Source organism: Hippocampus zosterae, chromosome 21 (assembly GCF_025434085.1).
Source record: "Hippocampus zosterae strain Florida chromosome 21, ASM2543408v3, whole genome shotgun sequence".
Lineage (NCBI taxonomy): Eukaryota > Metazoa > Chordata > Actinopteri > Syngnathiformes > Syngnathidae > Hippocampus > Hippocampus zosterae.
This window is the reverse complement of record NC_067471.1, coordinates 8,493,634-8,518,128: the sequence shown is the minus strand read 5'-3', so window position 1 is coordinate 8,518,128 and position 24,495 is coordinate 8,493,634. Positions and strand designations below refer to the sequence as shown.

General features: G+C 46.0%; 2 long non-coding RNA genes across 4 annotated transcripts in view; one reads left to right on the top strand and one right to left on the bottom strand.

Annotated features, from left to right (window-relative positions):
- LOC127593804 (uncharacterized) overlaps positions 1-24,495 on the bottom strand; it is a 52,376-nt gene that overhangs the window by 11,507 nt on the left and 16,374 nt on the right. For 2 of the 3 annotated variants that reach the window (XR_007960515.1, XR_007960513.1), the window contains exon 3: positions 13,400-13,526. This is a non-coding gene — a long non-coding RNA (uncharacterized LOC127593804). Of the gene's footprint in view, positions 1-11,466; positions 11,604-13,399; positions 13,527-24,495 lie in introns of all 3 variants that reach the window. The other variant, XR_007960514.1, reaches the window with a different exon arrangement.
- Positions 1,750-23,943, top strand: LOC127593803 (uncharacterized). Its single transcript, XR_007960512.1, has 4 exons — positions 1,750-1,838; positions 14,551-14,734; positions 23,355-23,478; positions 23,789-23,943. It is a non-coding gene; the product is annotated as an uncharacterized LOC127593803 (long non-coding RNA).

Genomic DNA, 24,495 nt, shown 5'->3' with positions numbered 1-24,495 from the left:
CGGTGTGACGCTAGCACAGAACCCAAGTTGAGATGAGGGTTTGCGTTTCACAACGACTCGAGGATCATTACAAATCAATCATTTTTTTGGGGGTTTGGCCTTTAAAAGGAAATCTGCGACCTGCAGCCGAGCCTTGACAAAGCTCAATTCCGCGTCGTCGCATGAATAGTCAAGCAGGGAGCACCGATGCCTTTCAAGCGGCACCGCCTGCCGCTCACTGGAAATGAGCACGCCAAGATTCCCCTTCTGCCAAGTGGAGGAGACGAGGGGGGGGGGGGGGGTCGAAAGGCTCATTTGGCCGGGGATGTGGAAATTGCAAAGTGGGCAGCAATGAGACACGGCCGAGGCCGAGGGTGTTGAGGGAAGTTTGGAGGATGTGAACGTGTTGACAGGGAGTCGGACAAGTCGAGGGCAACGGAGCACACGTCGGAATGTTCTCTTGAACTCCTCGGTGTGTGTGTTTGTTAAAATCCCGCATGCAGAAACACTAAAGTGTCGGCATGAGCCCACTTTGCCTAATTAGCTCAACATTAGTTATATTGTTGGTTGGCAAAAAACAAACAAAACAAAAAAAATCGTCACACAATAGCAATTGCCGCAAAGCAACAAATTAGAACACGACGATGAGATGCTGAGACATTTATGAACCGTCACCAGATCAAAGTGTCAATAAGTCCATGTCCAAAACATCTGCCCATTGCTACACAAGACAACCGTAAATCTATTTGCCACTACGATGGGTCAACTCTTTTCGTGCGCGCCCACGAAAACTAAAATGGTGGCCTCCTTCCATATTTCCTGACAACGGAACATCCACTTCCTGCCAGGAGCGGTTACTGCTGCAATAAAAGACACCCTCATGACTCTTATCCTTTTTTTTTTGTTGCAAGTCCCAGAAGATCTTTGCGAGGGCTTCTTGGGAAGTGTTTGCAGAAAGCCTGATTTAATGGAGTCTACAGACTTTACGAGAGAGCGAAAAAAAAAAAAAAAAAAAGAAACGCAGAGGAACAAATGTTGTCACTGATAAAAGTCCAAGTGTCTCCTTTTGCTCTTTATTAGCCCAAACAGGAAAAGGATGTTCACTTTCCAGCATCGCGCGTTAAAGACGAGAGTGGAAATAAGTCACAATGGAGAGCTGATGAGTCATAATTCCACCTGCTGTCATTTCTCACAATTCAACCAAAAGGTTTGACTGCGGTGAGCCTTGTGACCGCTAATAGGCCCCCCGACGGATCTGTCGACAACATCGGCCGCATGCTCATTCCTACGCATTAACGAGTGAAGCGTCATTAAAGCCGCGGCGCTTCAATCAGACCCGTCTAGAACTGCTTTGCTTCCGCGGCAAGAAAATGCAGCTCGCTGCGGCGGTGTTAATTAATCGACGGGAGGAAACTCCGGAAAAGTCGCCACCGACACATGAAATGCGTTGCAACTTTCGAAGCAAACGGATCTCGTGTAAATTTTACATTCGGAATCTTCCGCGGGGCCGCCATGTTGTGCTATTGTTGTCGGTTTAGGTGCCACTTGCTGACTCAGCAGGCAGTCGACGAAAAGGTGAGCCCCGCTTTGCTTCAAACATCGCACGCAGTTTAAGGTTGACTAAGCAGCGGGGGGGCTTTGCAGTTAAGCCCAGGGAGGCGATGGAGGAAGACGGCAATATGAGCCGCGTTTAAAAGATTTATGGGAATGTCACCTGAACTTGGGGAATCTTTAGTGTGGAGGTGCCGGCAATCCTGTGCTTGCTAAAAAGTGAGCCCACAAGGACGCATGGAGATCAATGCACCATATTTGCATCTTGCTAATGGAAAAGTTGAAACTCAACATGAAGCCAAAACCAGGTAAAGACACGTGTCTCCTCTGCCAAGACGCCCCCCCCCCAAAAAAATAAAAAAATAAAAAATAAACGACTCCAAATATTTCAAAAGCTTCAATTCTCCTTTTGTCATTGGGACGGATGAAACGGGAATCGCTTCCGAATGGTGTTGCTAGGCAACCGCCACCCGCCCGTCCGTCACGGTCCACAGACCCAGAGCGGGTTGAAGAGTGACAAGTGTGCGAGTCCCAACCGCACTGCAACGAAGAGACGGAGCCCAACGCTAACTGACAAACAGACTAGAATATTAGTCATAATAATCCTAATAATGAACACTTATTCAAGAGCTGACTGACGGACGTGCACCCCACACTACCCCCCCCCCCCCCGACCCGATTCTTCCGCACACCGCCCGGCAATAAAACCTTCAAACGCGGCAATCGAGCGAGCATGAATTATTCAGTTGCCAAACAATGCGCACGTAATCATTTAATGAGTTCTCGCTCGGTTTTAGGTGAGCAAAACTTCCCATCGCCAAAGAAAATTGGGCAGTTTGTCTTTGAACGTCAGTTCTCCTGCGCGGCTGCAACGTTGTTTTGTTAATAGAAAAAAATAAAATATAAAAAGAGCGACAATCCATCAAAAGAGCGATGAGATTAGAAGGATAAACAGTGTACGTTCGAAGCGAGCTACTTTTAATATGCTCAAAAGCAGTAAGTCGACGGCAATCCTATTTTCCCGGGTTGCGTTTGTGCGCGTGTGCGTGTGTCCGCCGCGCACACAAAAACAGGAACGCTTGAAAACGCGAGCACAAGTTTGGATTGACGAGGCGCTGACACGTTACATCCTCACATCCGCCGCGGTCGTGCTTTCTGGCAAATCTTCAAAGTTTGCCGTCATGTTTCGCCCACGCGCAATGACGAAAGCGCGCCGAATCTTGCCTCGCCTAGCTGTCTCGGATGCAATACGTGGCTGAAGTTTGCTAAGCAATCGGGATCGGAGAGGGCTGGGGTGAGGGTGGGGGGGGGGGTGTAAATAAATCAGGGATTTGTCTTTGAAGGACAGCAGCAAAATGGGCGTGGCATCGAGAGATGGGTTTTTTTTTCTGGGTTAAGGCTACCCAGTTTCATGTTAAAATGGCTTTGAGAGCAAAACAAAATGGAGTCCGATAACGGTCATTCCATTTTGATTGGCCGTCTGGTTCTGTTGCCGGACTCGCCACTTCCTCCACGCGTGAAACGGTTTGTGACGTCACACTGACAGGTGACGGTACAAAATGAGCAGAATGCGCCTGTTTCAGATGGAACGTTACACCGCGCACGGCCACCAGGCTGGGGGGAATGTGGGGTATGCCCGTGGGGGCTTGAATGGTGGTGGTGGAGGGGGGCCACTAGGATCTATTGCTTCCATAACGCAGTGTGACACGGCACAATTGGCTTCCCCAGCAAGCTTCCACTACCACTACTTTCCAATTCTGTGACTCCTTGCCGTCTTTTGACACTTGGCATTTTCAGGATAAATAGTGAAGCAGCATGTGGCTCATTATCCGAGGCCGCTTTCCCAGAAGCGCTCAACAAAAGTCACTAAGTTTGTGATCACGAGATGATATTCTATAAAGAAATAAATATCGGAATCGATTTACGACTACCTCACCGAGCTGCGTTTTCCCAACACCCCCCCCCCCCTTCGTACAACCCCCGTCGCTTAACACCTCTTGTGTTCATTAGCGCTGTGCGGCAGCGTGTCACGGCTTCTATTTCTTAATTAGCAGCGAGCGACAATAGCTTGGTGGCACAAAGGAGAGGACAAACAACATCAATCTTTTCGCCGGCATCTCGAGGTCTCGTCACACTCGCGTTTGTTTACCGACGCGCGACGGATGAGGGAGAAAAATTCAGAGTTTGTCTTCTCCCAGAGTTGAGGAGACGCTTCGACTGCGGCGGGGGCCGGTGGGAACGCAGATAAAAGCGCCACTGCCATGTGTATCTACATAAATATTAAAAGGACGCTTCCTACTCTGCAAGGCGGAATTGAACAACCCGAGGGGTCCTTTTTACCCCCCCGAGCGAGGACGGAGTATCACCGTAGGGAGCCAAAAGAAACAAGGTTATTACTCTTATTGGCATGTAAAGGAATGTACAAGTGGCCTAAGGGGTGCATGAGATTAAAGATCTGGTACATTGAAACATTTACAGTGTTTTTCACCCTTCCGAGTGTAAAAATTCACATTAAAAAAAGCAAACCCAAAGAAAATGAAAACAGATGATCGTTTGCAATGCCACTTGCCTTCCGTTAGCTCTAAGCTAACGTAAAATGGAATAGCACGAATGGTATTGGCGTTATCACCATTCGAGCAAGGGATATTTGAATACAAACGGTGTATCAACACAAACCGACAATGTAACGATACACACAGGCATATATTCTTTATCCTCTGTGGAAGCCGCCTACCATGACCACTGTTTACTGAATCACAGACAGTAGTTGGGAAAGTCTTTGTTTGTTTGTCCATGACTATTATAGTGGCCTCTGCTGGCCAACTTGTGGACTCACGAGAAATTACTCGTGAGGCACAAATTCATGACAATAAAGCGAGATGCAAACTTTTATACTCAAACATTATGACTATTTTGTTTTCAATGTGTATTTATTTATTTACTTATTAACAGAAACTACAAAAGAGGGTGCATTAGTTCCCCGCAGGGGGCGCTCTGATTTATCATCACTCCCAAATAGCCTCGTTAGCTTCGCAGATGCTAATTTGCCAACATGACCGTTGTTTTCAGGGGGTTTTGACGATGTATTACTATCAAGCGCCCCCAGTAGGTATAACCATTCCCATCGAAATTTTTTCTCCTTTCAACATTTGCTAACGGGCCCACTTGGCTCACTTTCCAGTCCATCTGCTCCTGCTTTTGCAATGGTAATACGGTATTTGTCTTTGATGGAATATGCCGTTTTATCCCGACACGGGCTTGTATCGCCGCCAGTCCGCCGGGCAAATAAAGCTGCTCTTCGCGCATTGTGTTATGTTGAGTGACAAAGAGGACGTGTTGTTCAACGCGTTAGCCGTACACACAAGCGCTGGCCTTATCTTTGTTTCCCCTCCAAAATGGTGTCAATCAGCCACCCCCTTCCACTTATACGCTCCCCCTCTCTGCCATCTTTTCTCATTTTGTCATGGCTGCACGCGTCCTATCTAGCGAGCCGGCGTCGGCATCCGTCGGCATGGAGGCTCCTCCTCCCCCTTCTGCTGCAACAGCGTGTTCTCTCGTGTTCCCTCGAGTACATTCTGATAAAGCGCCGCCCATGCCAGCCTTTATCACACGCCGTGCGCACCTTTGACGTGACGATGCTTCTCCGCTTCACAACGACAACAACAGCGTGTCAACAAAGACGAAGCGGGCTGCGAGTAAAGTTAAACCTCCAAATTTAACTTTTGCAGGAGCACGGGATATTAACAGAGCATTTTCCAGATTAGCAGATTAGCATCAATGAAGTTGATGAGGCAATTTGACACCGCACCAGATTGACCCCAAATTTTCATGGAGTGGGTCAAAAAGTGAGCGTGAGATTTAATAATGATTTGGTGCACCTCTTCTCACTCACACCGTCATGAAAAAAATAATAATACATTTTGAAAAAATGGGACACAAATAAATTGATATGGCGCAACCCCTGGATGGCTCTCTTTGGCCCCCCTTATTTTGTGTAAATCTACAAAATGGGTAATTATTATTCCACTTTGCCATTATACCGTCGGATGACATGAATGGCTCTAGTGTATCCCTGAATTGGGAACATGGGGAGGGGGTGGGGGGGGGAGTGTCACTTTTATTGCAGCTTTCCATTACACTTTTAATCCCGTGCAGGCCCTGGAGGGCACTCGGGGAAATCCTTCAATTTTGTAAAAAGAGAAAAACACATTAAAAATGTGTCATTATTACACCGGATCGCTTTTAGTCTCGTCTCGGATGGCTCCGCGTTTTTGGGCTGTGTGAAAATAATAACAATTGAGGAAAAACACATAAAAGAGAGAGAGAGAGCGAGCGAGTCATTACTACGTCGGCTCACTGTGACATTTTTAATCTCCCGCACCCACCGGAGGTCATTTGCTCACCCCCTTTAAAACAAAATTACAAAGCATGAAAAAAAAAATACATGAAAGTTCTCAGAACTACCCCACATGGTTGTTCTATTTTATATTCTAGTGAGTTGGCTTCTGCCGCTATTAATTTTAAGAAAAAAATTAAACCCATCGAAGAGGAAAAACTACGTTTTCAGATTAACCTCCCGCACCTCCTCCTCTAGGTTTTATGTGCACCTTTTCTAATTTACTGGGATTAAAATAAATTACAAACGTCACTATTCCAAATAGCCAATGCGGTTTCAATTCCACACACAGCCTCTTTTTGTTTCAGCGACGAATATACATTTTGTCGAGTTCCCTGCTAAATTGCGATGCTAACGACAAAAGCTAAATCGGTTTCCTACTGGCCTTTGCGTTTGATATGAACGCGGCTCCCGACTGTCTGCTTGTATTCATGACCCGTATTGTGTGAGCGGAGCCAATGGAAAGCAATGAAGCCTGCACGTGTTAAATCAATGATGGGGGGGCACCCTGACAATTCCATTACTGCTTTTCCTTGCCCGAGCATCATTCCCACCCTCCACCTCCCTCGTCGCCTGCCGCGCTGGCTCCGCCACTTTTTCTTTTGTCTTGGCTTTGGCGTAAAACAATGGGGTACATTTTCATCCCGCTCGCCGTTTCTGTCGTGCATATTTTGACTGTCGGGGCGCCATTGACATGCGAGCGCTTCCTCTCCGACTGCATTAGCTAGCAACTTGGCTGAAGTGGCTCATCAAATAACTGCCGGCACCAAATGAGCGCTAAACGCCCGTGACCTCTGCCTGCCGTCCGGGGAAATAGAGAGCAGCGATTAAAAATAACTCAAATCCCACGATATAAATATATATTTTTTTTAAACTCCATGACTCCTTATGAATCACCGTCTTAAGTTTCCAGTCGCTCGGGAACAACGTCTTTGGATTTAATAAGTGATATTAGCATGTATGAATATTTATCGGCTTTTAAAAGCAAACTCTCGCAAGGGTTTTCAACATTCCAAAGCAATATATGGCAGCGGTTAAGGACAGACACGGAAGTGGGCGGGTATGGACAAAGTTCACGTTGACGTAGCCCATGAAAAGAATTCAGTCTACTTTCCTTAGGTGGAAAAATGTATGCCACATCATGGGACGTTGAAATGAGAGGTTATTTTACGTTATGTCGAACATTTTTCGTCTTTGCATATCTTTTCTCATGCTAGCTGAACGTAAACTTGAAATCACACTATGTTTTAGAATTTCGGATTTACTTTGCATTTTACAGTTTGTCGGTTTCTGTTGCATATCGCGCCGTGCCATCATTCGAGCATACTCGTATTCCCATTCAAGCCACGCCGTATCTGACGAGGGCTTTATGGGACATTTTGCGGCACGTTACGGCACCTACGGAATGCCAATGAAGGCACTTTTGATTGAGCGGGACAAATAAAGCTTTTACGATGGGAACAAGGTCACAGCATTCCCGCCTGAAACGACACATCTGTCGCGCCAGATTGCACCAGAAGTCATCAAAAGTGAACGCTCTCTAACGGCGCCACCGCATCGGTGCGGTCTTTCCCAACCAAAGGGGAACGCGCGACGGGGATGGGAGGCGGCATCGATGAGGCCCGATTCCCATTCCCTCATAATTTGCAGAGCAAGTGCTCAAGAATAGCCATCCCGATCGGATGGCTGGAATATCGACCCGCGTGATGACACATCGCTAGCGTGTACTGTACATGCTCTGAGCGCACTGTTACACGCGCTGGACGTGTTAAATGTGTTATGGGCTGTCCCTGGACGCTTGTTTGTTTGTTTAATGGAATTCCGCAAGATTCTGCTGCCGTGCGAAGGGAAACATCAATAGTACAACAGATTGGCCTCTTAGCCACACACTAACCGTATTAACACACCCACACACACACTTAGTCCAACATACTTCGTGATATATGGCGAAGACCCCCACACAAAAAAACTAATACATTTTTAAAGTTGATTTAACTATTCATTTTGCAGCAAATGAGACTAGACCCAACCCCCCGCACCCCCCCCAAAAAAAATCAATGACAACACCACTACTGAATTATTAGCTATATATTGTGGGCCATAATTGGAATTGTATCGTGCACTTTCACAACGGCAGCTAATTTATTCCAATACACTATTCAATCCTAACATTTGATTAAAGAGTTTTATTTGCAGGAAATTCAATCGTGGAAAATGATTATACTTTATGTTTTTTTGCAATTGCATTGGATTAAGAATTAATGATTTATCACTTTTTTTTATTGAAGGAAGAATAAAAGAGTAAAAGTACATGTTAAATTAAAGAATCCCATAGTAATAATTTATTTTAAACGAAAATAGATTTGTATTCAGACATTTATTAAATGATAAATATTTTACAGTCATTTTAAATTGGTGTAATAGCTTTTAAAATAATCATTTGAAAACTCATTTGGGTAAAATAAATCATGAAAACAACAATCTTAAAGAATGTTCTTTTGTTTTTTTTTAATAAGTCACCCCCATATATAAATGTGTGTGTTTCTTGATGCCGTTTGCTATGCATGCCTGTGCTCCTGCCAAGTTTTATCGGCCGTCACAAGTGAGCGGCAGCAGCATGCTGAGGCCGTCACAGTTAATGTTCAAATGCATTCATGTGATATCCTAACAACCCCCCCACACACACCCCCCGCGACTCCTCCTTTTCCTCCCTTCTGCATGACGGGCGCTGACCCGCAGGAAATGTGTGATATGAAAACATGAAAATATTTGTTCTGTCGTGAGTAATTGAATCGTGTCGGGTTGTGTCCCACGAGCAGTATGACTTAATGATGCGAAACCAACCCATTAGACGCCGATAGTCCTTACTGGTACATTTGTACAGTGGCACTAATAAAAAATAAATAAAAAGCTTGACATACAAGGCACTTTTTTTAAATGCTACATTGGGCATTTTATGTTACGAGCGTAGTGGCATCATTGCTTTTGCGCAAGTTGAGACAAACAATGTACCGGTAGATGGGGGCACTAACTTGAGGTTGGGCTAGCCAATCGATTTGCTTGGCCTAACTAAAATGGGGTCTGTGAGTTTCTTTTGTCAAACGGAAAAGAAACAAATGCAACTTTGTTATCAGCGCAATACAGTATGGAGAGGCATGACAACAAAACCAATTTGAGAAACGTGCGTTTCTGTTAAACAAAAACAAACGGCTCAATAGCATCTGTGTTTCCTTGCTGAATCTGCTCGGTCTAATTCCTGGAGTGTTACACGTAGGTTTACACGTAGGACGAATAAAGGATATCTTATCTTAACTGGAATGGAGAGGACTTAGTGTTGCTTATTATTGCTTTTTTTCTTGTTACACGTGAGAGGAAAACACAGGCAAGTGTTGATTAATTAAGCTAACGCCGCTATGACATGTTCAATTTCACACAATGCGTTAATCTTGCTTGAGGTGATTCATAAATCAAAATGTTAACACTTTAAAGCCCTCTCTTCCATTCATGAAAGAATGCTGGATTTTGCAGTTGTCTTCCTATGGCTTGTTATTATTATTTTTATTTTTCACATAACAAATGCGGGAATCGGTGCATTCAATGACTGCTGGCAAATGAAGCGGGAAATTTTAATCAGGCAAAAAAAGCCATGAACAATCTACATGGCCTCTCGGTAGCGTCACATTTGTATCATCATCGCCGCAGCGAGATGAAGCGAGGAGAACAACAAGACAAAAGCAATCAAGTGTAGCTGCGCTGCAGTCACTTCGCGTAACCTTGAACGCCAGATGAGTGATGAAACGCGCAGTGCTGATGTACTAAAACATGATTAGTTGCATCATGCTGCTTTTCTTTGGGTGGGGGGGAAAAAAAGATCAATGATGCATTTCAGACATCAAAGTCTGCTTCTCTGTACATTACGATATATATCCAAGAAAGCTTTTTTTTTTTTTACATTCACAAAGAAATACAAACGTCGCCTTGAAGCACCCATTTCGTTAATAAAGCTTGGCATGCGTTTCTAGTCGCGTTCCCACATAAAAACCACAAACGGCAAATCGCTCATTTTGTCAATGAAATACGGCACTATGAGGACTGGAAAATTGGCCCAAGTCATTAAAAAAAAGTTAGAAGTATCTAAAATCACTCATTTTGTCATTGAAGTTCTGTACGTGTTGTAGCATAAGTACCAGATACCAAATGGAAAGAAATTGACACGGTGCAGTTGTTGTGAAAGCATCTACAAATAAAGATGTATTGTGTTGTCGAGTAAGTAACATCTGAAATTGCTCATTTTTGTCAACGAGGTTCCGATTTGTGTTTGTTGGAGCGTAGCGTGCTTCAAACCCCGAAGGAAGTCAGCTCATTTATAAATGCGTGAGCAAAGTTGCGGGCGCGCATTTATCGTCATAAATTGCCTCATTTTGTCGTTGCACCCTCAGCATGCGATTGTGGTTGTGCGACCCACCTCAAAGTCTTAAAGTAGACATTTTGTGAATGAAGTTTGGTCATCCGTGAAATTTTGGACAATTTGGTGAGCTCGTATGCGTTGAAATGGAACAAAGACGGCGATGGCCTCTCAAACTTTGCGTTCACTTTACAGCATGTCAAGCGCAGCTCATCGATGCAGTTTGCTGCTCGAGCGAGTATCTAAACATGTTTTTTTTTTTTTAAGTGCCGCCAGGAAAGTTGGTGCTAATTGTGAGAGTAATGATGAATATTTCAAGCACGTCTAATACGCGTCTTACATTGGTGCGCCACTTAATGGCCTCTAATTTATGGATGAGCGGTCAAAAGGTTGAGAGCGGGCAGGCGCGAGCACTCGGGAGAACGGCGTAACTCTCCGAGCGAGTTAATTGACGGCGGCTGTTGTCTCCTGATATGCTTTCGACGACGCACTTTCTGTCTTCTGTTTCGCTCTCACTTTTTAACTTCACGCAAACGGCACGTTGAGATGATCCTCATAAAAAGTGCCAACGCTAGCCCCGAATGCGCTCGGTGTGGGCACCACTGATATCAACGCATAAAAAGGTCGTAAACGCTCACGGGAGCTAATGCGCGCTTACGGTGCAATCCGCTTAAGGTCAAGTTGCAAGTAACATGGACTTTTACTAGCCACGCGACAGCATTTGGGTCAAGATTTATTGTTCGTTGGTATTAGCGAAGTGAAGGAGCTGTCTGATAAACGGTAGTTTACAGCTCGCTAAAGGTGCAGGTGCCGTGGTAACAAAGTCACAACATAAAAACGAACTCAATGTAAATATTTTACTGAGCGGTTACGTCACTTTTAACACAACGATAAACGCATGCCAGACTTCATTGGAAAAAGGAGCAATAAAAGAGGATACCTGTGTATTTCTTTGTGATTGGTTTGCTGACAGCAAATGACAGCAAACATAATCATGAACTTTGTCGACAAAATGATTTTAATGACAGGTGCACTTCAAGATTCGAATTGGGCAGATTCCGATCTTTCTTTTGATGACCGCCACCTGTTGGCATCGCGGGCACTTTTCTTTCCTGCTGAACTTGTTTTCACGCACCTTTCATCCCTGGATTGTTGACGAGCTAACACCTTGGCATGGGGGCACCTTGCCATATGCCAGGTGGGCAAATTCCCCATGAGATGTGGGAGCAGGGGGCGGGGGGGTTGTTTTCCCAACTTGCATCCTTTCTCCATCTGTTTGAGGGAGGTCAACACTCAATGTGTAGGATTCTTGCAAATCTTACAAATGCAAACGTGCAAATAAATATGCACGTACTGTCTTAAATCGCTTATTTTTTTCTCATGAAGTAAAATACCAACAAAAATAGCAACACCTCAAAAAATGCATCCATTAGCATGGTAACTACGAAGAGATATTTGTCGATGACAAATAAGGTGACCCCGCATTTAATTTGTTGTCGAATTGACATTGATGGAGAAATTCGGAATCCTTGAAAGCTTGTTTAGGGCTATGCGGTGATTAGTGCACCCGTTGTAAATCACATTGTTTGTGCTCATCTCGCGGGGCGATTAAACTCTCAGTTGTAATAACCGCAACCGATAAAATTAACATGGGGCAATAAATACGACACGGAGCGCTTGACCGTCTCTCCCTGATTTTCTCATTGATTGCGCCGAATCATTTCCCCGCTCAAATTTACTGCGTAATTAACAGCAAATAAAAGGGGATCCGTCCCGGTTTGCGTCGCCGCCAGGTCTTTCTTAGGATTCGCATTCCTGGACGGCGGTTGATCACTAAGCTAGCTGGCCGTGTTATTTGAGCTAAGAAGTAGGCTTTCGTGTTAGTAGCATAGCATTAGCATTTGTAGCTAAAAACACTGCATAGAGCTCGCCGTGCAGCTTTGTCCCGGAGCCTGCACTGATTTAGGTTAGTTTAGCTTTGGCCTTTTTGTTCAAGTTAGCCACCGATGAAATGAAAAGACTTGGTTTTCATGTCCGCGGAATGTTTTTCCACGCACGGATACACAAAGTAACCGCCGGGCATTTTGATGCAATTTTTCATTCCGATTGGCTTTACAGTTGGCGAATGATTTTGGCCGATCCAAACGCTCTCGTCATGCTTCCGAGTTGAACCTTTTGTGCTCGCTTTCTTATTTTGTACACAAAGGTTGTCGGCTTTGCATAGATTTGCCTTTTTAATCATAGAATTCCCACTTTGGGCTGCAGGTGGCGGAAGGTCAAATTGCCTCCTATTGTGCTTTGATATCAAAACATCTGCGCGCAATAGAACTCTGCCAAATGCACACGGTCTTATCGGCGGGGCGGGAAAAGGACGCTCTATCTTCCGCCGCGAATAAAAGAACAGGCATCGGGGACTAGCCGCGGCTAGCAGCTGCTAGCTGCTCTTGTGTGGAGTGTTTTGAACGCACGCGCATCTGAATAACAAAAGATAAGAGTCGCGGCGACGTGTCAGCGTTAATGACGTATTCATGTATGCCGGGCACCTTTTTCTGGCCCGTTTTGATGCTTTGTCTCCCCACGCCGTCTAATGCCATCACTTCATTTAATTGCCGGCAATTAAGACACTCCACTGAAGTAAAGGGAAATGCTAATGAACTCATTTGGTGACATGGAAACGGTCAGAAGAGGACAGCAATTAACCCACAGGACACTTACCTGATATATACCTATTCAATATTTATAATATTTGGGGGGGGGGGGGGCTTACCTCTTTTGGATTGGATTACGTGCACATTATATTCACGGCACAAAGTTGAATTTTCGTATTTTAATGAGAAAAGTAGCGTTCAATAACATTGTACTTGATGAAGAAATACCGAAGATGACACAAGGATTGCATTTGTTCCGAGAACGCGAGGTAAAGAAAATGACATTTTCAATGGTTCAGATCTCAAATACTTTCCGGACTGAACCAAATGCTGCTTCATCGGGGCGTTTCATGACTATTCTGGCAAAGTTCAACGTTTTTTTTTTTAATCGGACAGAGAGGAAAAGAAAAAGGCAAATACCTGCGTTCCGCAGCACTTTTGAGAACGCTGAAGTGGTCCGCTCGCCATTACTCCAAATGGGAAGACTAATCGCTCGGCGGATAGGAGTTAACAGCGCCGACTCCTTCTCATTCATTGCGCTTCCAAACTGCAGAAAAACAAACAAGCAAAACAAATTCTCATGAACACTCCAAATATTTTTGACATACAGTACACCATTTAAAAAAAAAGCACATCATTTTGTGATTGTCTTTCTCCATCGCCAATGACGCTTTTCAGACAACAATAATACCCGTGGAAGTCAGTCAACATTCATATTTTTAGTGTCAAAGCCAAGAAAATAAAGTGTCTTGTTTTTAATAAAGTTGTGATGAAGGACATGGGGATTTTTTTTGGTTTGTTTGTTTTTTTTTTGGGGGGGGGGGGAGGGGGTAATCTGGGGGACGTGCGCACACAGCAAGCGAGGAGAGTCGTTTTCGGAATGTTTTCATTTTGGATTAGGTGCAGCCAACGCATCCAATCTGCTGTAAACAATTTCGCTCAAACTTCCTCCTGATTAAAGACCATTCGTCTCAACCAACGTGGGAGGACCACCCGTGCTCTCCCAACCCCCCCCCCCCTCCCTCATCCAAACCTTCTTCCCCACCGATTGGATTCTGACGCGGAATACTGATGTGCACACTCAAGTTTGTTAGTCAACTTGTGGAGGAGGATGAGGCTGCCATCCAAATGTGAACGCCTCGGAAAAACACACGCGGGCCACTTCATGACCTGCAATATCCAATGAGCTCAAGAGCAAAAAGGGCCCCCCGCCCCCCCCCCCCCCCCTTTACACATATAGTCCTGCTCTTTCAATTTTCAGATGTTATATTATACACGCATCCAAAAAGAAACACTTCAAATGCATTCCCCCGATAGACAAACTCGTACCTCAAACAAAACAACGACATGTATGACACCAAAATTGTGGGCATCGCTTGCCAATTCACGATCTGTCAATCAAAATTGACAGATTTCCCCCCCCAATTGTTCAATGAAGGGGTACCTAATAAAGTGTTCACTTTGAATTTTCCCTTCGTCAAATAAAGAGCGCCATCACGACCCCGCAACTCTTTTTTTCCTCTCTCTCCCGCTCTCTTTCTTTTGTCCCACCACTCACGCACCTCCCCCAGTTCCTTGCGCGCAGCCAAGACGCCGCTCGCCTCCACAAGCGGGCTGCGCGGCGCGATGAAGCCGAGCGACACGAGCAGCAGCAGCAGCAGCTGCAGCAGCACGGGAGGAGAACCATTCCAACACCTCCATCAACACCAAAAGCGCCAGCAACCTGCACGCAGCGTGACAGAAGCGTGAGAGCAGGTAAGACGACACCTTTTATTTATTTTATAATTAAGATATATATATATATTTTTTGGGGGGGGGCGGGTCGCAACACCTCATCTGCACTGCAGCGTGACAAGGGGCTCGAACCCTTCCAACCAAAAACTGCCAAGACTAAGATTGGGACCGTTTCATGACGCAGGAAACATGCCAAATGTACGTAGCCGAGGAGGAGGAGGAGGATTCCTCCGTATCTTCCCGTGTCAAACTGCGCACGCAAACGCCTCGTGCGTCCGAAAAATGAGATTTCGAATTTTTTTCAAAGGATGAATCCAATGAAAAACTCTTCCTCACTCCTGAAACAGGTTTACGTGACATATGGTTTACGTACTGGCGTCGTTTGGTTTGACTAACTAATCCATTTATCGTCTTTGGGTTTTTATTTTTGTAATTTTTAAAATTGGTATTGAAAGCGTATTGTCGTAAGGTGCCAATATGCCACAATACACCACAGCCGGTGGTGCATAGGCGCCGATTGGAAGTGCGTGGAGCGCGACCGTGCGCGTTCCTTGAGGCTGCGCGTCCGTGCGCCCTGCGTGCGTAAAAGCGCAGAGGCAAAAAGGTGCGCGGCGAGTGGATGCATTTTCAAAGGGTACGAATGGTGGTCGAGCCGCTTGGCTGTACGGAAATGCTTACTGGATTGTAAGCGGGTCATTTGTGGTTTTCAGCAGGGGTTTGGGATTTTTGTCGTCTTCCGCATGAGGACATCGACGTTGTGCAGTTGTACGATTTTGTCCGCTGGCATTGGGAAACAATTTGGTGCATTTTAGCTGAGAAAATGTACAAAACTATACATTCATATACAAAACTGGCACTAGGGTGACATATAAAACCAAATGGATAAAAATGCATTACTGTAATATTTTTTTTAAAAAAAGGCTTATTCATTAAAATTATGACTATGACTTGACCGTACATGATTTCAGTCGATTCTTTGGTTTTGGTTTGGTTTGGTCTTTGGTTTTCCAACACAACTCGAGGTATGAGTGCTGTGTGGCGGCACTGACTCCACTCACGTTTACAACAGTCGAAGCGCTTTCTCAAAACATGCCGCATTAATTTATTGCCACTCTCAATTGAAGTTTACTGTGAAATGAAACATGGAGGCAATTGACCACACATTGTGCAACCATACGGATTCGCTCAGAGTTCGCTAACAATGTCTTGGACATGGTTAGCCAGTAGCCTTTACATTAAACAATGCTTATTTGAACACAAATAGTGGAGCAACGCATCGAGACAGACAATATTACAATCACACACATATAGTCTTTATCCTCCACAAAGAACAACTAATATTATTGCGGCTTATTGAGAAAAGTATATCTTCATGTCTGTGTTAGACTGCCCACAAGTGGCCAAAGCACGCATTGGATTTCAAAGAAAACCACCGCACCCGTGAAAAAACAACCAATCAGAGACAGAATGCAAAACTAACGATATCCCCTGCCGGAGTGATTTGTTACCAGGCAGATCAAGATGTACATCTGATGGCTTATTCCATTTCAACACAAAACACATTTTGCAGCAGGAGAGCAGTCGAAAGGGCGTCCCTCAGGGAACATGAATCATGTTGCAATCACAATGCAGGGAGGCAGGAAGTGCCTTTAGGTGTGATTAAATGCCTCCTCTTTAATAAAACACACACACATACACACACACGTGGCGTATGACTGATTGCTAATGGTGTCTCCTTGTTGTTGTTTGAGCACACCCCGACATCCTGCGCTTGACAGCGCCCCCCGCTGTGATTGAACACCTTCTCTTCAATGCAACGTGCACGCATTGCGTATGAGTGATTATCAATGACGTCAATTGACTATCAAGTGCATCTGTCCTGTGTCGGGGAGTCGGGGCGCGCTCGAGCCGCTCCGACAACAAGGAGACGACATTAGCAATCAGTCATATGCCAGGTGTGTGTGTTTTATTTCAGACGGGGCCTTTAATCACGCCACAAGGCACGTTCTGCCACCTAATCTTTTTTTTTGGGCATCTATGCTAATGCTGATCATTCATTGGCATTTCCTTGGCAAACACCGCAGGACTTGAGAATAGCGTGAGAGGCAATCATCTGGAATGCCACTGGCTGTAACCGTGACGCAAGTTGGTGACTAAAAGAAAATGGCGCCATTTTATGAAATGCGCGGCTCGGATTTTTTGCGAGAATATTCCGTAATCGGAGAAAATTTGCAATTTTCGGGATCTCATAGACGTATCCTTTGGAAGAAGGTGAAACATTTCAGCGGCATGTTATTTTTCTTGTTCCGCTGTGTTGAAGCTAGCGCTTGCACTCATGCGAAAAAAGGTTGCGAGCTTCTCTTCTGCCGACAAATGGCCGCTGAGGCCCTTTTAGCTCCTTATCAAGACGCCGGGTGATTGCGCAGCTTCACAATATGAAGTAGCACTAAAGCGGCCATTGATTGGTAAAGCGACGGAAGGACGGATGGAAAGCGGGAGGGGCCATTATCTCCGGCAAACAAATGGCATTTGGTAATTGCGTTTGAATCAAAAACGCACACGCACAAACCCCAGGATTCGATACGGCATTTGTCGACATTTTTGCTGAAAAATACGATGCAGTCAATGCAAGATTTGTTTGCAAATTGGTTTTACATCCACACATACAGTACGTAAGAAAATAAGTAAATTATCCTGCATTTCTTTTCCACCCTCCGGCCCCCCCCCCAGAAAAAAAACAAGCTGAGACTAAGGCAGGAGCATCTGGAATTGTGTCATTCTCTGAAATGAGAGCATTTCCACAGCCAAGGTTGAAGGAGCAATGTTATTAAAAGGAAATGCAGCAGCGGCATGTGCAGCCCAACAATGTGGAACTCTACGGGGAATTCCGTGAAAGTGGAAGCCGCCCCCCCCCCCCCAAAAAAAAGCCTCAGGTGTGCCTGAGCCTTGCCATGCATCCAGAAAACATGCCGCTTAATTATTCCCCAAGTTTCACTTCGCGGCATGAAATCGCAAAGTGGGTAGACCGACAAAAAAGTCTCACAAAGCGACGCTGGAAAAGAAACAGGAAAACTACCATGAAGCGCCCCCTATTGGCAGGAATATACAGCTGCATGTATGTATGAATGATTTGGTATACAGTACTGGCACCGAGGCGCATCCGTTGACCGTCATCGGAATTTTATGGCGCTTCTGCACGGCAAGTCGAGCTGTTTTATGCCCCTTTTTCTGTAGCATTGTAAACTCGCACGTTCCTTTTTACGTGCTCGGGCGCCTTGGATTTATCGACGGTGTCTACTTTTGTATCTATTATGCGACGGCGGGACGTCGTCCAGATGATGGCCGTAAAACAGGAGATGTCCCGCCGTGATGGCGTCCCGGCACGGCCCTGATTTGAAAGGTGCCTTCGGGGGGGGTACACAGGAAGCAGACTCACCCGATTCCCGGATGAGATAAACAGCGGTCGGAGCGTCTCACTTCCTGTCCTGGGGCGTTACTGTCCACTGGATGACAAGGCTTTGGATGTCCGGCCAGGTGAACGACTTGACATTTTGAAGACATGCCAGCATAAACGAGGCAAGTGGACGAAAACTGGGTCAAACTGGACGCTGTGGAATTTGCGACTTGACAGCAACGGGACTCTCGACACAGTCCAGAGACGGCGAAACACAAACAACCTGTTGGATAGATTCACAACAATGTGAAAAGCCGACTACACTCCTCCGCATGGCGCAAACAAACAAGGCCGACTGACGAAACGCATACATCACACCTTCTTTTAACGCCAACTCCAGATGATAGCCACGATAACATCCCGCTGACGAGCGGAGATTCCGACTCTGTTTTATGCTCCGTGAATTCAAATCCGCCTTCCAAGTGTAATTCGAGAGCGCCGGCAAACCCCGGAGAGCGGCGCCGGCGACGACGGGAAGCCGCGTTTCCAGCTGCTTTTAAACGCCGCGTCTCGCCACATTCGCGTCGATTACACTCAAGCGGCGCTCGCACGCTACGCCGTATAACGGGGGCGGAGCACGGCGCGGGTGTGAACCTCCAAAGGGCGTTTGGTTCCCTGCCTGCACCGGCAAGGTTAAGCAAGCGCTTGTAATAATAATAATAATTCGAGGGCTGACTTTCAATGAGAAAGCCGATCGCTTGAGAATTAACAAAGTGACCTACAACACACCAGTGCGTTGACATCAAAGACGCGGGCGGCCATTGACGACAAGGGCAAAGGAGGAAACCGCGCGACTGCCAATTTGCAGAGGTCAGCGCAACTAAACCAATTTACATTTCAAACCCCGAAACGCCCGTTATGGCGATGGTCAAGGGCGCCAAAATAAGGATAAGCAACAGTTCTGTGCCGTTTTTCTCCTCTGCGCTTACGACCGTGTTTAATATTTGGACCATTCCAAAGGAAGGCACTTCACCTTTTCTGGTCACGCCCAACTGAAGCGGCCGACCGTGACTGACAGGTGACGGGGGGTGTCAAACGGAGGCAAAGCAGCGGAGTTCTCGGCATGAAAATGCGTCGAAGTGCGCTCACCTCCTATTGGATGCCGCCCATCCCGGCCTGTCAGGTGGGAGTGACCGTGTCAGGGGAGGTCTCGTCATTTCTGTGACAAGCAGATGCAAAAGGATGAAGACGTGCTTCATTAAAATGCCGAGTCATTGAATCACTTGGATACAAATAGCGGTTATTTGTATTTTCCCCTCCCGCATATAATGTTGAAGTGAAATTACGTTAAATGAGATTCACGGATGCATGCACTGATAAGTGCTAACTTCTGCTTCTCCAAATCATTATTGGACCTAAACAGAAGATTAGGTGCAGTTTCTTTTTTGTGTGCAAAGTATTAATGATCAAGGCTGTGACATGATTTGAAGTAAATCTTAGCGTTCAAGTGGACAAGAACATGGCTGTTCCGAGCCCTCGTTACAAAAAACGAGTGGCCAGGCCGATCATTACGGCGATGGGGAGGTAGGCGGGATCAGCGGACTGATGAAGTGGGAGGCGAGCCGGATGAAAAATGCCAGCGCGGCCGCTGCAAGGAAGGAGAAAAGAAGTGACCAAATAAATCGGCAGCCGGCAGATAATTGGACGAGTGGCTCTCTCGGGGGGACTATCGTGGCGGGCGCGTGAAACGTGACACCTTAATTTGCAATTAACTCCGGAGAAGACGGAGCGGGGGGAAATCGGGTTTCCATTGGTTAAATCGAGTGCAGAGCGGCGGCGGCGGTTGTTTAACTCGGCGAGAGACGCTTCACTTGCGTATACGACGTCCCCGTGCAATCAAGGCAACGGGACATAGGTTAGGCGCGACACTATTTTGCATTCCGGCGGACTACCTGCATAGATGGTTGGATAGTTTATGGAAAGATTCACGAGAGTCGGGGTCGGAGTGAAACCGGTTGACCTTTGCACCATGAATGAAGCGCACATTCCGAGTCTCATTCCGAGCCAATATAAGGAGCTCTTAAAATTCCCCTCACGTCAAAGTCTGACGGGAACTATGCCATCCTGTGAAGCAATTAAGACAACTTGCTTTAACCCCCGGCAGCCGGTCGATATCATCGCTTTCGTTTGGGTCTCATTTGGTAACAAGGCGCTGTCGCCGCCTCCACCGAGCCGCTCGGTAATCCCACCCCACTAACGCCTTGCGATTATACGTGACTGGGGGTGGGGGGGGGATGAGACCCCATTCTGCTTGAGCTAAGACGGTCCCCCGCCCGATCGATGAGGCAGGGAATGTGTGCCAAATTGAAGGAAAGCGAGACGACCTTGTCTGCGTTTGATTGACGGCATGCATCTACGGCGTCAATTCGGGTTAATCGGAGGAAACGTAATAGTTGCCGTTGTGAAGACATTGTAGGAGAGGGTGTGCTCACTTCTGCAAACGCATTGTTTCGGTTTATTTTGTTTCCCCACGTGATTTTTTTAAATTAACATATTGAGTAGTACAGGTGGAAAACGTAAAAATGATTTATGTTGGTCTCTCTTTTTTTTTAAGGTTTCCAAATAGCTGTCATTTGAACAGGGGTGTGTCGACTTTTTAGAGCGACTCAACGTCCATTCGTCTAATTTATTCTGAGCTACATTCTTCTGGAGAAATCCGCTAAGCGCTATTACATCATATTTCCCAAAGATCGCATATCTTAAAGTGGGATTAACAGGATTTGAGCTCCCCCCCCCCAAAAAAAACCTTCCATCAAGATAAAGGTTAGGCGCTAATAAAAAGTTAGCTTTGCACATTTCCACTGCGCTTCCAAAAATGTATCGGGTGGTTGAAAATGTGTCACTACTTCATCTTCTTCCTTTCCCGCCCACTCCAACATTAATTGGCAGGACATTCTCCCCCCCGGCGCCCAACACAAGCTTTATTGCAGCTCGAGAAGATGGAACGCTGTAATCCCGACACAGGATTAAGACGGGATAATCAGACGTTAGTGTCAACATCTGCAGGGAGCGACGCGTGCGTTTCCTGTCCGGATTAAAGGCGCGTCACTTAATCAACCGGACGATATTCCTTAATAGTAGGACAACTATGCCAATACCTCCGCCAGAGCCAAGGTAACGTCTCACAATGTCGCATATGATTCTTTTTCCAACATCCACCAAATGCTTCCTCACACGCAAGGAACGAGAGAGTGCCTTTGCAGACCCCCCCCCCCCCCGGAATGTTTAAAAATGGAGCACTTCTCGGTGAGCGCGATGTGACAGGCAAATATGCTTTGGTTCTTCTCGCGCTCTGTTTAATGGCTGGAGATGAGTTATTAACGGTAGTAGATCAGCGGTGGCTATTCGCAACAGACTCCGTTTTGTTCCTTTCATAACCTTTGTCTTGGCTTCTCTACTTCCAGTTAGTAGATTTTATTTTATTTTTTTTGGGGGGGGGGGGCAATCAGATTTCCCCGCATGTTTTACCACATCAATCTAATTTGGCAATCTTATCTTCTTCTTAACCTTAATCTGTTCGTAAAATTGACTTTTTTTGTTCATTCTAAAAAGGCTTAAAAGACTGAACTCCACTAATCGGAGAGTGAGGCTTTAATACAACTCCGACGGGGTTTAAATATGATTGGATTATGCCGCTGGATTACCTTGGGGGGGTTAGCGCGCTAACTGCACTTAAAATGCGTCCCTAGTATTAGTAACAAAAGAAAGTGATCGGAATGAATGAAATCGAATTAATTGTCCAAAAGTGTCTTTCAAAAAAAAAATAAAAAGTCCCACCCAATGTAATTAAATTAAATGAAACCCGGCAGCTACATGAAATATTAAAATGATCAAAAACTGCAGTGCTAAATCAGACCATGAAGCTTAATATAATGCAATGGCATTAAATGACATTGAACCGAATGGAAATCAACAAAAACGCAGGATGTGCAAGCACGTCTTTCGAACGTGGGTGTTAATGTCCTCACATTTTTGCAGTCGTTTTAAATTTTTTAATCACCTCTCAGTACTATTTATGATCACTCGTTGCTCGCTTTTAATGAGAACAACAGCGCTCGTTTTTAAATAACTAGCCGACGTCACGTGACGCGCTTCGCTTTCTCATCCGTCATGCCATAAAAATCACGTGTATTGACAAAAATGGCGTCGCAATTGTACTCAGTTGTGACGGCAGTTGGCAAACGCACAATTCCTTAAAAAGATTTTGGTAAACTATTTTAGTCAACTCAACAATCAAGCAAACGATAAAACAACTAACCGCCATCAACTCAACAAATCGACCGTCAAGAGAGTCAACAACCAAGCGGCGAATGAAACCAGTACCTAACAATACTTCATCACACCAGCACAATTCCATTGAACCTTCAGATGACAATTTGGCACTCCACGGTCGTGCGGCTCACTTTCTACCCAATTCCCATCAGGGCGCGCGTGTGCCAAGAAGCCTCCTTTTGACAAGAATTTTTGGACTGCCGACCGTGAGCTGGCAGAGTTGCGCTCCTTCCAGCAGCAGATGTGATCTCAGCTCACACTGATGAGGCTGGCAGATTTACTGGAAGACGAGGCTCCCGCTTTTCTCCCCCCCTTGCCCCCCTCTCTCCCTCAAGGGGGTGAGAGGTAATCCTGAGAGATGGAGGTGATGGGAAGTGCAGACAACCACGGTGGCACGGGTCAGCGCGAGCACAACTCCTGACGGACGTTATTACGGGGCCTCGCGCACTACATCTCGCCGTCTCTGCCGCCTAGCGATGAGCTCCTCAAGCTGACGGTCTCCGTTGTCTTAAGAATAAGCGGCGCCGATTAGTGAACGTCATGAATGAATTAGAGATGCGGAGGGAATGATCATTAGGCACATTTTCAGCACAAGTCTCCCCGGAATGACAGTCATTCGTTTTTTGTTTTCTTCCGCAGCAGCTGGTTTGTTTCAAGGCAAAAGCCGAAATGGCTTTGTGATGAGTCAAAACAACGGCAAAGGTCCATCAACACAAAACATTCCCTTATCTTCCCGACTTTGTTATTCCCTTAAACTTCATCCTGTAAATCGCTAAAAGAATGAAAATATGAAGTATTTGCTTCAAATGTCACCTTGCATAAAAAAAATAGCAAAATTCTTTTTGAAGCATTCATTATACTGAAATGGTTTAAAAAAAGCGAATGCTAACGTTACGGCTTTCCCTGCCACAGCAGCCATGGCGAATCAACCCGAAGCTGGAGGAAGACACGCCCCCCTGCTTCCCTATCGGCCCGCCGCTTGGCGTCAAGTCGCGCTTGAACACGCCCTTCGAGATGCAGAGAAAGCCCAGCTGGACCTGTAAGTAGCAGCGCAAGAAAATCCATCGCAACAGGATCGAAACCTCAAGTTTTATTGAATCTACTTTCATGTAGAGACGCGCTACATTTATATAACGAAGCGCCTAGCGGGTCGCATGCTTTGGCACAAATCCATTCACGATACAAAACTTTCTCATTATGCAGAATTCCAAGGACAGTAGTTGGTCTTTCTTTATGGCGTCACTTTTCTTCTTCTCACTGTTTTATTATTACTGCGCCAACGTCTGGCTGGTAAAGACCTTGAGCCTCTCCGTGAGAGTTAAACATTTTTCTTTTCTTTCTTTTTATAGAGCCGCAGGAGCGAGAGGTTAATCGCAGAGCGGGAAGAGATCGTCTCAGGTAAAGGATGCAAAGCGTTGCCTGTGTCACACCAAAACACCTTTTGGGAGGTGGAGTGAAATTGGCGAAAAGAAAGCCCAAAATTGGGATGGCGCAATCGGATGCAAAACCGTGTGATCGATTGGCTTGAAAAGTCATTGAATGCATCAAGGGGGGGGGGGGGGGGGGGGGGGGCACACCATCGCACACACTTGTTTGATGGCCAGAAAATGGTGTCGAGGGCTCTCAGTTGCCATTAGGGCAAGGCGAAGCAGCGGCGACGGTTGGGCGAGGGATGGAAGCGGGGCGTACGGTGGGGGGGGGAGCAGGATGATCCGTATGCAGCGCAGAGCCACACGGCATCCATTAACGGCGAGACGCGGCGGCGAGCGCGCGGCTAAAAGTGTCAAATATGCATGAGCGAGCGACATCCTCCAGGCAATTAATGCAATCGTTAAGAAGCGCACCTCCTCCCCGGCAGGCGTGCAGATATGCGCTTGTTGAATTTTTTAGAGTGCGCTCGTTTAAAAAAGACACTGGGCCGCAGGCTTGCTTGTATAATTGAACAATTGCGTTTGCCATCGCAAAAAGGATAAAAAAATTACACAGTATGGCCGATGAGCATGAATTTGTCTCGAAAAAACGACGACTCGGAACGTGGCTCTATTTTTGCATGCCT